Source organism: Schistocerca americana, chromosome 5, assembly GCF_021461395.2.
Source record: "Schistocerca americana isolate TAMUIC-IGC-003095 chromosome 5, iqSchAmer2.1, whole genome shotgun sequence".
In the NCBI taxonomy this organism is placed as follows: domain Eukaryota; kingdom Metazoa; phylum Arthropoda; class Insecta; order Orthoptera; family Acrididae; genus Schistocerca; species Schistocerca americana.
In genome coordinates this window covers 537,760,024-537,773,498 of record NC_060123.1, presented here as the reverse complement: position 1 = coordinate 537,773,498, position 13,475 = coordinate 537,760,024, and positions in this window count along the sequence as shown.

Genomic DNA, 13,475 nt, shown 5'->3' with positions numbered 1-13,475 from the left:
CCGTGGAAGGTGTAATATTACAAATTATGTCTATATCTGCAAAAGATTTTCGGTCCAATCGCATCCCTAGATATAAATCCATTGCCACCATTTTTTTTAAAAAAAATTAGTAGCAATGTGACAATTATTTCAAAGCTTTTGTGACTAGCAAATACTCAGATCAGCGTGTCAGCGTGTCACTTCTGTCCACTGTTCTTAGTGTCTCTTTTGTGAAGAACGCGGGAGGGGGGGGGGGCGAGGATTTGCCGTGTTTCTAGGAATCCTTGAATCCTTGCTAGTTTCCGTGGAAACACTGTATTGTTGTTTAAGGTAAGCAGTTACGTTTGAAGTCACAAAATGTAGAACTCTGCTGTATTTGTGAAATGGTCGCCTTCTGCTGTCACTTTTGTAAATGGTTGAAACCTGGATGTAAGTTACGCACCACGCACCTATATACTGCACACGATACCCGTATTCTTGAATAAATGTCAAATACTTGATACTATGAAGAAAGATATTCAACTCCGTCATAAGAAGATGCAAACAATTGAAAGCAGATTTCAAATTTCATAAGCCAAGGTATCTGCCAAAAACGTCGAAGTTGAATATGAGCTCACATACAAAAACAAAAAGAAAAGGGAGGGAAGGAAAGACGTCACCCTTACGCTGTAATAAACTCAACAGTGGCTTGAATCTTCAGTATAACTGGTGCAATAATGTTCTAATGACGCTGTGTCATGTTTGTTCAGATTCTTAGAGTTCATAAATTATTCTAATCACGTTCCTGAACCTGATGCTTTGTAACATAACAAGCAGACAACAGATTAACAAAGTATAAGTGGGAAAGGTTCCGCAGAAAGATATTACATACTAGTGAGTCGGTCATTTGTGACCTTACTTCTCTGCGTTCAGTGAACAGAGGTGATACGAAAGTGCGTGCTGCATCGCGATGACTGAAGGTTTTTTACTGCTTTCTATGGGGGGACTGATTCACTTGACTAACAACTTACGTTGTTCCCCAAGTTGCAGAGTATTCTACTTCTGAATACGATACCACTTTACGACTTAAAAGTAACCCGTCTGTCCTAGTAGAATTGCAAATGAAATACATCAATGTAGGGGCGAAAATAAAAGCCTGCAAATGAATAGACGTCATCATTCAATTCACGATATATTTCTACTTTCACAAATGCTAGTCATTGTAAAATATGGCCTGTAGGTCCACTACCCACTATTATTTCACATGTGTGAGAGGTACCTCGGTGGTACGTATTGCTTGTTCGGATTCAGTACCAAGTCATAGGGAAGGTCCAGCATCAGATCAACTGTTATTTTCATTTAGTCTACCACAGTTACAACAAATTACATATCCAACCGCTATCAGAGCTAAATCTTCTTCTGCTTACATACATAATCTGGACCGAATTCTATAGAGCACAGCGAAAGGATGCTTCGCACCGGTGTTACATTCACGTACGTACTGAAGAAAAGAGTACTGTCTACATGTCTCCATACGTGCATCAAACCCTTTTACCTCGTTCTTCAAATTACTAAGATCTTTCAAGAATTATTCCCAACTTACCAGGAATAACAAATTTTTAAATTAACACAAATCGGTTTTGCGGAAACAACTTCGCCTTTCTTCCAACGAATTCCATTTTTTTCCTTGGTCTCTGCCGCATCTTTCATTTCCTTTTCGACATGTTAAATTCCTAACTGTGTTTCCTTTGAATTTCTACGCCGTGCTGTGTAAGTCGTATGTGAATTGAGTTTCAAATACTGAAGCAATAATTAACAGCTTGTAGGCGTATAGCTGGATTTCTCTAGAAACTTCGCAACAGATTTAAGCAGCCATCTACCTTCTCTGATTACTTATGTTCATTAAATTTCTTTTCACTTCGTCGAATTACCTCCAGATGCTTAAACGTTCTAACAGTCTCTGTAAATTCTTGGAAGTGCAGACTTACCGTTATTTTACTTGTTCATTATAATTGGCGATGTAAAGTCACAGCAAGGAAAAGTAGCGTTCAATAAAACATATAGATATACTGTGTCGTTCAGTAACAGCTGTTCCCACGCCTACGTGATGCTGACGGTCAAACCTTTCAATAGATCAAAGATTTCAGAATTTATTCCGTATGGTTGTCTATAGCATATCAGTCGACAATATTAAAAACGGTCAAATACGTTTCGGATTTCTGTAAGATGAAATCGAGCGCATTATGTATTAGCAATTGAAAACGAGAGTGGTTCTTTCTGAATTTTCGCTGTTTCTCTGAGAGAAACCTTGTTTCCACAAATAATTTTGAAGTTTTAGGATATTGGAACAGATGGATGGTAGAGTTTATTATTTTTAATTCTGTTCATATTCATTTTTTATCCTCTAAAAACAAAACTGGAGTGATACGTTCTCTTTTGCCGTTTCTTGGGGGTTCTCTACAGGAAGTAGTCCAGATAAATGTAAAAGGGAGCGTAGTGCATACAGCGTTTGTCTTAGCGATGAGTAGTAGGAAATGTTTTCCATAATAGGAAGTTATTTTTCATTATCACTGAGTCTGAGTTTTTGTTTGAATTTCTCCTATTGGACAGTTCTTTCTCTTCTTTAAAACCGTGTACATTGAGGCTCCAGACCGAAGTAAAGTAATTTTGTATTGAACGGAAAGAATATGCTATCTTGTATTTGTTTATTTTTCATTTAGACATTGAGGTGCATTACAAATATAATAATATAATGTAGTCTAAAGCTGTAGCGATCCGGTGTCTGATGGGCGATAAGTGAGCGATTTCGCTAATGACAGAATACAGGATATCATCTACAAGAAGTATAGTGATATGTAGGTAGGGCCTCTTTCTTAAAGATCCTCAAAGGAACTTTACAAACGCTGTGTTTAAAGTTAGTAATGACATTTTTAACACTACCTGCTATGAATCTTCTCACAGGCGTAACAATAGAATCTATTTACCAGATTGATCGCATTTGTTGGAAGACTGCAGCAGCCTACCCAATTCTGCTGGTGATGTCTGCATGTACGTCCTATTTATTACAGGTTTCAGTAGATAAATTTCAGCTTTTTATGCACATAGCTATTGTTTCATTACAATTTTTTTAGCGCTCCAGATCTCGCCATTTCATCTAGCTTGGTAGTCGTTTATTGTAAATTTTTTGTTACTTCTGCCACAAGAACGATGTCACAAGCAAAATTCATACCCGTAACCCTAGATTGCTCATTTAAACGTAAACCCGAGTTGAAGTTGCACATTGTTTTTTCCCGTTGTGAAATCTCATACTAATATAAATAGGAATGGTGACAAAGCGCATCCTGGTCTGATGACTGTCAGAATGCTAAAGGAAGGAGGGTTCCTATATTCTGTCATACAACTACTCGAATTTCGATGCACATTAAAAAAAAAAGTCAGTGAGGTAGTCATGATTCCCGTATGGGTTTATAATATTCACCAATTATTCTGAGCATATACTGTCAGTTGGTTTAACGTTTTTGATCAACGAATTTTAGCTGCAATTTACAGTTGAATTCTGTGCCTTATTCTATTACATACCGCAGAAAAAAATTTTCCCCCACTTCGAAAAGTAGCCCATTCTTTTCATAGCCTACAATCTATTGCCTCCAGTATCCTTTTTATAAGCACGAGGCACAAGACTTCGCCTGGTACCACGAGAAGCGCGTTGCCTCTCCAGTTTGTACATTCACTTGGATTCACTTTCTTTGGTTGTTTAATAAAAGTGCCACGCCTCCAGTCTTCTGGAACGTGTCTTGTTCGCGGTTAAGTAAGATGGTGAATGAAGCTCGGCGTTCCATATTTCAGAATTTCGGTTCAGATGTCGTGGAACCAAATGCTTTACTGTATGTAAGTGTTGTTACTGCTGTACAAAGACCTGTTTCTGGAATATTACCTGTTTTACAATTGGATCTTGCGTTTTTGCTGACTTTTCGAAGTTACAAATATTAAGTACGTTAGGCTGGTTTACGATTTCATTGATGTACTGTGTCGGTAGATTAGTTTTTCAAAATTTGAGTTCAGATTTTTATCCATTACGGCCCGTTTGAAAACTGGGGGCTCCAATAAGTCATCGAACGAGACGTATAATGTCCTGGTATCATTTCGAATGGCAGCATTTTACGCCTCTCTACCTCTACGCTCAGCCCTCTTCTTTTCTTGACACGGTGGTATCACTCAACATACTTTCGTCTCATTAGCTGAAGCTTCTCTTGGTATTGTTTGTCACGTTGTTGCTTCACCTTCTCTTTTTCATCTACCAGTACGAAGTTTAATCTTTATTTCATCGCTCTTTCTCTTTTCTTCTACCGCGTCCAATTGTCTCTTCGGCACATGAGTTCATAGAATCCTTGAATTTATAAAATTATATTTCGACTTTATTAGATTGATATTTTAATGCCTGTGATAGATTTTTAACACTCATTAAAAATTAATATTCTACTTCCTTTTTATCTTTGTCACATCAAACGTTCGTTTACGCTGTGTTGCTACTACTTGAATTTTACTTCCAAGTCCTCACCAAGAAATGTTCCGACCTAACATCCGCACCACGGTAATTTCATAGTTATGTCTCACAAAAATGGCTTCATCTGCTTTTTATACAAACATAATCAATTTTATGCAGACTATTTCCATCAGGAGTACTCGTGGTATTGTGGTGTATATTTTATGTTATATGAAACTATGACCTATGGAGAGCCCGTGGAAGCTACCCAATAAGGTGAAAGGTTCAGAATTACAGTTCGTGCGTTGTGATGACAGAAAGTGCCCAAAAACATACTGAAAGCCATTACGATCATTGCAAATTAATGAGTTTCACCAATAAGAATTTAAGGCCATGAAAAGGTAATTAATTAAATACATTGTCTAGCTGCACGTAAGTATCATCCTTGCCTCATTCGTATGAATCTTCCATCGGTGGAAGACCAGCACATTACTTGCTCTGGTGTGAGTTGAACGAAAGAGCGCAGCTATGATTCGATCTTTAACTGGTTTCTATCCAATCAGACCCCTAGCCGCTATTTGACTAATTAAGGGAAGTGTAGTACCTGGGAACACTTTCCACTCATTCGCCTCTATCCAGTTGCAAAATAGAAGTTTCATATACGAGGGCTGAATGAGAAGTATTGCCTCCACCTTCGTTAATTGGGTTTGGATGGGAATATTTTAATGAATCAAACGCATGAATAACCCTTAGAATCTCCTCTTTAAACAGCAATATTAACTTTTCCACATAATCATCGGCCAATTGGAGACATTTATGCCAACGATGAATAACTTTTCTGAAGTCGTCACGGAAGAAGTCGACATTCGGTTACTGCAAACATAGTCTCACAGTCCTACGTCTTCATGACAAGCATAATGATGTCCCCACAGATCGTGTTTCATTATCGGGAATAGATGGAAGTCAGACGGTGCTAAATCTGGACTGTATGGAGGATGCCGTATGGTGGTGAGATTCAGTCTCTGACGTTCTGCTGTGGTGGCAAGTGAAGTGTGTGGTTTAGCATTGTCATGCTGCAGGAACACATTTCCCTTTTGCTTTCAAAAACTTGTTAACGTCACCTCAGAGTTCACAGCGTTGTGATGTAACGCTCTCAATTTGTTGTTGTTCCACGATCAAGAAAATCTGTCCGCTTTCATTTGAGGAGTCAGCATCCGGGGTACGCGCCATGCACAAATCTTCCGATAGTCAAGAAAAGCAATAATGTGACCCACACGTTCTTCTGAAATGCCGAATGTTCTTGCAGTTTCTCTCCGAGTGATACAACGATCGTCCTGAATCAATCTGTCAACATTTTTTTTGTGAAACTCTGTGGTGGCTGTCACAGGTAGTCCAAATCTTTGTTTGTCACGCAGGTCAGATGTTTCCGCCTCAACATCTTTAAACTTGCCCAATGACGCACAGTACTCACATCAACACAATCACCGGAAACTGCTTTCATTCTCTGATGAATCTCCTTTGGGGTGACACCTTTTGTCAAGAATTCAATGGCTGCACAGTGCTTAAATCGCATTGACCAACCGTCTGCGCAAGGTTCCATACTTTACACTGTAACAACACAACCGTTCAATCCTACTTCCTACCGACTGATGCTGTAAAGATGAGGCTACGGAACAAGCCAGTACCTGCCGCATACCAATGCTGCCAACTGTTGAAGAGTTACGAAGGTGGAGGCATTGCTTTTCAGTTAACCCTCTTACTTCCTTATTCCATTTTGAAATGATGGCGTTATCTTTTTTATTGCTGCAGTCCTTTTCTGTAGATACAACAGTCTTCCCTACTAGCTCAAATCCATGTAGAGACTGCCCGTTATGCAGTAAAAAAATTATTTTACCATCACAGAGTATTTGAGCGCTGCCCGTGCAACGAACTTCGCAAAGCCCCTTTAAGTCTAATTAACGCAGACTCAACTGACGGTGTATCTGTGCAAGCCCGCCACTTTCATTTAAGAGACGGACATTCCAATTTCCAATCCGGCAGATTTTTTTTTCCGAGGAAACAATGAATTCAGTTTCATCCGTGGGTGGATACACACTCGTTTTTTTCCAGGATTATCCAAGTCGTTGTTATGTCCATCCCGAGATTTACAACTCAGTTTCAGGACGGTCAGGTTGGGAGCACTGAATACTTCTTGTTGTATCTGTAGGGGCAAAAAGATGGGCCCAGTCAGGTTGCTGACAAGACGCCCGGTGCTTCTCCTTTCTAATCTGCGATTTGGAGAGGCAATGCCCCTACGAAATGTCTAAACATTTCCCATCCAAATTCCTTTACCTAATATTGTTTATATTTTGGTTTCTTCAGAACATAAAAATTGTAGGATAACAACGAATAGTTTTTGTTCCAAATACTTGTCCAACATCGAATGGAGAGTCGGCGTCTACGGCGTACTGAGCACGTTTAGCAAAAAAAAAAAAAAAAAAAAAAAAAAAAAAAAAAAAAAAAAAAAAAAAAAACCGAGTGGAATGTTGAAACGTTCCCTTAGAAAAAATTATGAATTACTGTGCTGATAAACCTCTTACATTATTTGATTTTCAAACAGCTGAGCAGAACTGAACGTACTCAGACATTTCGCTCTTTACCTATTCTGATCCACACTAAACTAACACACAGTATTTTTAGCGCAACGCAGTGTGACTTTGAATAATCCCTACAACCGATTGGCCGTGACTAACATTAACCTATACCTTTCACAAATCACTTACCTCACAAAAATCTTCGTTACTCGAACTACTGCAATACGGCGAGCACCACTACTGCCAGCTAAATAAATGATTCAAACTACTGAAGGCACTAACTACTGATAGGCATACTAAGCAAATGAAAGATTTTGATAGAGAACGAACAATGTATTTACCTTAATAGTGTTCAAAAGTCATAATATATATATAGCAGTTCATGGCATCCAGTCTTACAAATTTACTGTCTCTGATGGACACACGTCCAGATCATCCGCTCTCAAAACTCCATCTCTCTCCCCACATCCACCACTGCTGGCGGCTCACCTCCAACTGCGCAACGCTACGCGCTGCAGCCAACTACCCAACACTACAATAGCGAATAATACAACAATGCTAACCAGCCACAGACTGCAAACAGCACAGTCAGTGATTTTCATACGGAGCGCTATGTGGCGTTACCAATCTAAAAACCTAAACAGCCTACTTACAATGTTTATAATATGTTCTTGCCTTTGGAACTGACAGCACACTCCTGCGGTATAATGCCCAAAATACAGAGTCTGGGTCACTGCGTATACGTACTTTCTTTGAGGACATGAGAATATTAAGGCAAATGTAGAGAGGCTGCTCTTTAGTCCTCCGCTCTTCGCGGTCTCTTTGAAAGTGAAAGCGGCGTTAATATTAACTGCCTGAAATGCACACTACTATGAAAGACGTCGTTAACTATGAGGGTCGTTCATTATGAGGCCTCCAGAAAAGCTCAACCCTTCTTCAGTGAATAAAGACAGCGACAGACGCGGAGCTGGGGGTTGGGGGGAGGGTATTTCGGGGCATCCCCTCCGACGGCGCCGCAGTGCTGCCCTGCCACCGCTTGTGCGTGGCTAACGAGGACGTCTGGAGAGTGTCGCGCGGCCGGCGGGTCTCTAATTGGCTGTTACGAGCGTAATTGCTTGCACGTGGTCCGCCGCCGCCGCCGCCGCCCCCAGGGGTCGCCGGGTGCATCGTCACCGCCGTCAGTCGCTGCTGGCGGAGACATCGGGACCGCTGGCTGGTGCTCCTCGAGGCCACCTCCCAGCGAACCTGCAGAACACCACGACCGTCAGTTTATTCGTAAACACTGCAAGCTTCCGCAAACAATGTAATATTAATAAACTTGTCATACGTGAGGGACAACCACACTGCAGTTATTACAGTGTAGGGGGCATCAAAGGGAAGTAGTGGTTAGGGAGTCAGACAGGGTTATAGCCCATCCCAGACGTTATTCAAACTGTACATTGAGCAACCAATAAAGGAAACGAAAGAAGAATTTGGAGTAAGATTAGTTCAGGGAGAAGAAATATAAACTCTGAGGTTTGACGATGCAATTGCAATTCAGTCAGCGAAGGATTTGGAAGAGGAACTGAACGGCATTGACAGCGTCTTCAAAGGAGCATATAAGACAAACATAAACAACAGCGAAACAAGGATAATGGAATAGTCAAATTAAATCAGGTGATGCCGAGGGAATTATATTAGAAATCGAGCCACTAAAATGGCTCTGAGCACTATGGGACTTAACATCTGAGGTCATCAGTCCCCTAGAACTTAGAACTACTTAAACCTAACTAACCTAAGGACATCACACACATCCATACCCGAGGCAGGATTCGAACCTGCGACTGTAGCGGTCTCGCGGTTCCAGACTGTAGTGCCTAGAACCGCTCGGACACCCCGGCCGGCCGTAACTAATGAGGACGGACTTAATAGGACATATTCTGAAACATCAAGGGATCACCAGTTTACGGTAATATTGGAGGGAAATGCGGAGGGGGGTAAGAATCGTAGAACGATATCAAAAGATGAATACAGTAAGCAGATTAAGAAGGATATAGGTTGCAGTAGTTACTCGTAGATAAACAGGCTTGAGGAGGATTAGCTTGCAGAGCTGCATCAGACCCGTCTTTGGGCTGAGGATCATAACAACAACACACGTAACGGAGAGAAGCATTTGAATTTCTAATAAGCTAAGATTCGTTGGAGGCAGTATTTGAGGAGGGAGTATTAGACAAGGTTGCAATCTCTCCACGCTGTTATGTAATTTGTACATTGAGCAATAAACAGAAGATAAACCTGAAAAGCGAACTGAACTTCACTGAAAAGAAATACATACTTTGAGGTTTGCCGATAACATTGCAAATCGGTCTTAGACGGGAAAGAACGAGGAACGTTCGACGAACTGGATGCTACCTTGAAAAGGGTTTATAAGATCAACATCAATAACGAAAACATTTAGAATACACCTCAGTCGAAATGAATGAGATAATGAGGGAATCACACTGTAGAGTGTAAATAGTGCGACCACCTTTCAAAAGCTTGAGCATCTTCTGCAGCGTGAACCGCTGCTAGACGTGCAGGAGGAGTGGTTATACAAGGTACCGAAAGGGACGTGGAGCCGTCTCGACTCGAGATCGGTGGCGAGCTGGTTTTCTCGTTTGAGGATCCATGACGCGAACAGCCCGATCGAGTTGGTCACATAGGCTCTCGATTGGGTTTAAATCGGAGGAGTCTGGTCGCCAGGGGAGTACGGGAAGCTCATTCTGGTGCTCTTCGAACCACGCATGTACACTGTGAGCTGTCTAACTCGTTGCATTTTCCTGCAGGCGGATGCCATAGTAGCGAGAAAACAGAAACTGTTTGAAGGAGTGGACGTGTCCCCCAAGGATAGATACATACTTGTGTTGACTCATTGTGATTTCCAGAGTGACGATATCACCCACGGAATACCACAGACCGTAACGCTTCCTCCTACAGCCTGGAGCCTTCCGACGATTGTTGCTGGGTGTTTTGCCTTCAACGTTTGAAGTCGTAGAGGCCAACCTCCATTTGTCATCCGAAGCGGCCCATGGTCGTCACTGGATGTCCAGTTTCAGTATTGGCGTCCAGATTCCGGCCTTCGTAGGTGGAGAACATCAGTCAGTATGGGTGCCCGCAATAGGCGCCAGGTGCGGAGCGCACGACTTTTCGCCCGTACGCGACTCTGCAGCCGTCGTTCATTCTTGTAGCCGTGGTGTGGTGGCCCGTGGTGTACTGCAGTTGCTTCAGCACCTGTTGTGGACAGCGCCTCTTTTCCTTGCGCGATATACCTTACCCATGGCGGCACGTCAACAGCTTACAAACTTAGCCGTTTCGGAAACGCTTCCACCCTTGGCCCGGAAGCATATCTCAACGCCATTTATTGTACGTTGACATCGAACATACGCGGCGGCTACATTTATATGGCTGGAGCGTAAGAATTAAGAAATGGGACAGATGCGTTTTGTTATTTAAGAAGAAAAATAGCTGACGATGACTGTAATAGCAACGACAAACAGCAGACCGGAAATTGCTAGGAAAGAACTTCTGAAAAGGAGCTGTTTGGTATCGTAAAACAGAAATTTAAATGTTATTAAATCTTCTCAGAGGTAATAGCGTACAGTCAGGCCCTGTTCGGAAGAGAAATGTGGATGATGAACCGTTATAACAAGAAGAGAATAGAAGATCTTGAAATGTGTTTAGTCAGTCTGTTTTGTGTTTCCTTTTAATAACCTCATGTTTACGTGTATGGTACGCTGTGACAGGTTTTGGGACCTGAGAAGAGGACGTGGCTAATTGCTCAAAAAGCAAGATGTTACTTCAAAAAGATATTTCCTGCTGAAAATTTTTGTAACGAAGGAAGTGGCCAGTGAACTATTGTGTCAAGCGTGTTCATTACTTATTCATTCTTTTTCGAACTGCTTCTGGCTGATTCATTATCTCTTGTACACTAAACAAAACTGTAGTATTTGATTTGATCAAGTCTAAATGGGAACTGTACCATGCGAGTCCCATAGGGTTCGACCATTGGCTCGCTACCGTTCTTGCTTTACCGTATGTTAATGATCTTCAATTTTATTTGACTCAGGAATCAGAATTAGTTCAGTTTTCAGATGATCCAAGCACATTTGGTGAGGCAAACATAACATCACCAACCGTAAAAAATAGTAAGTAAATATTACTGAATTATGTAGCACAAATGGACTAGCTTTAAACTATGAAAAAAAAGGTCATCCACTTTTGTACCGTACAAAACATCTCAGCTCCTATTACTCTCGTAAATGAACAAGCGATAATAAACAGCGTAAAGAATTTTAAGTTTTTTGGGTGTGCATACGGATGAAAAGTTGAAGTCGAAAAACTATATAGTGGACGTGCGAAAAAGTTTGTATTTAGCTATTTTTGCTATCAGAATAATAGCTACTTTCGAGACACAGAAGTCAGTAAGTCAACGTATTCTGCATATTTTCATTCACTGGAGTCTAATTGGATAATATTCTGGGATAACTCCACGCATAGGCCAGAAGTATTCATTGTGCAGAATAAAATACTTACAATAATGTGTGGAGTTCAAACATTTGCATCTCGGAAGTACCTCTTTAAGCAGTTGGGAATATTAAACAGAGCCCACGGTACATTATTTATTCACTTTCGAAATTTATCGATAATCCATCTACTTTGCAGAGTAAAAAGATATTCAAAAGTACAGCACCAGAAGGAAAAATTGTAAGCATTACTATTCAATGAATGTAGCTCTATCACAGAAATTGGTGAAATAAAATCGTTGACTATCTATACATTAAGATAAGATATCTGACATAAAGCGGAAGTGTTTTCAAATGTGGATTAAAAGTGTTTCACCTTGACCATTCCTCTTACACCATAGAAGAATTGCGCTGAAAAATAAAGTCTGCCTCTGAATGGCCAGCATGTAGCTAAGAAAATACTGCTTTCCAATTTTTATTTTTTTAATTGTAAGGTGTATATAGGGGTTTAATGTTCGTTCTATTAATGTGTTACAGACCATTACGCTTATCACTACTTGTATCTATGTGACAGGTAACTAACTTACATGGTGACATCGAAGTACAGACAATAGTTCAATCAAATGATAATTAAATTGACACCCTAGCTGCAAACACACGTTGATATACTTCATTGGGAACATGTTGAAAATGTGTGCCACGACTGGGACTCGAACCCGGGATCTCCTGCCTGGTCATCAACGGTAATTATTCTTTCAGAAACAGATACTGCCGTCATATGTAGTTAATAGTTCAATGATACCAAAATTATGTACCATTGCACCAAACAGACCACTATTTACATAACTGTAGCTACTTTATTGTAGGTTGCAAACGGCAAATCAGGAGAACATAAAACATATTACTTCATGCGCAAAATGGTCATATGGGAATGATTTCGTCGAATTCTTTTGTCTAAATAGATAACGTTGGTCTCAAAATGTACAGAAGCTTTCAGAACCGAAAGTAGTGAAAGAGTGCCACTTTACTTTGGGCGTGGCTGGTAAGGCTTCATAGCGAACGTCATGGAGAGGCTGTGATATACTCGCACATTACCTGCTACTAATCTAGAAACTATGGCACACATCAATCATTAAGTCTAGGATGCGGCGACTTGTTCCCCACTTAGCTGCTCTTATGTCGCAGTTTCTGCATATTGTTTGTACCGAAAAGGATATAATAATTACAGCGTTAGCCTATGGACAGCTGAAAGGAGACATTTACGGTTGAAAATCTGTACTTACTGCAGGAGACGTTTCTATATGCAAAAAGAGCCACCTTTTAATCAGCAGTTCACACTCTCCAGTACACCACTCTGACCAGTACCGAAATAGTCATAGGATACAATTACAGATAATACGCATCAAAGTCTAGATTAGTCATAGGTTCCAGTAGCCGATGATAGACATAGGGTAAAGGAAGTCTATTAAGAATTGTCATATTGTGAAATAAAATCATGTGACATTGGATATGTTGATACGCTAATATATTATGTCAAGGTCGCCTAATTACTACGGTTGTCCCGTTCCAGTTTTGACAATTACTTGCATCTTCTGATTATTAATTAACAATTAACCCACAAAAATTACGAAATTGTTTGTGGACTAATTAAAACATCTGAAGATGTCAATAAATTGCCGAATCCGGTAATAAGACTGTTGTATTAATTAGGTTATATTGACATAATACGTAGCTACAAAAAGGTCTATTCCAAAATGAAGCGTCAACCATTTTTTATGTCAGTTCTCCGACTGGTTTGATGCGGCCCACGACATCTCACTCTCAGAGAAGCAGTTACACCCAGTATACTTAGTATTATTTGTATGGCATATTAAAGTCTCTGTCTTCTACTAGAATTTTTACTCCTTCCATCTCCCTCCACTGATATGGAAGTTATTCTCTCAACTCTTAACAGATGTCCTATCATCCTGTCCCTGTCAG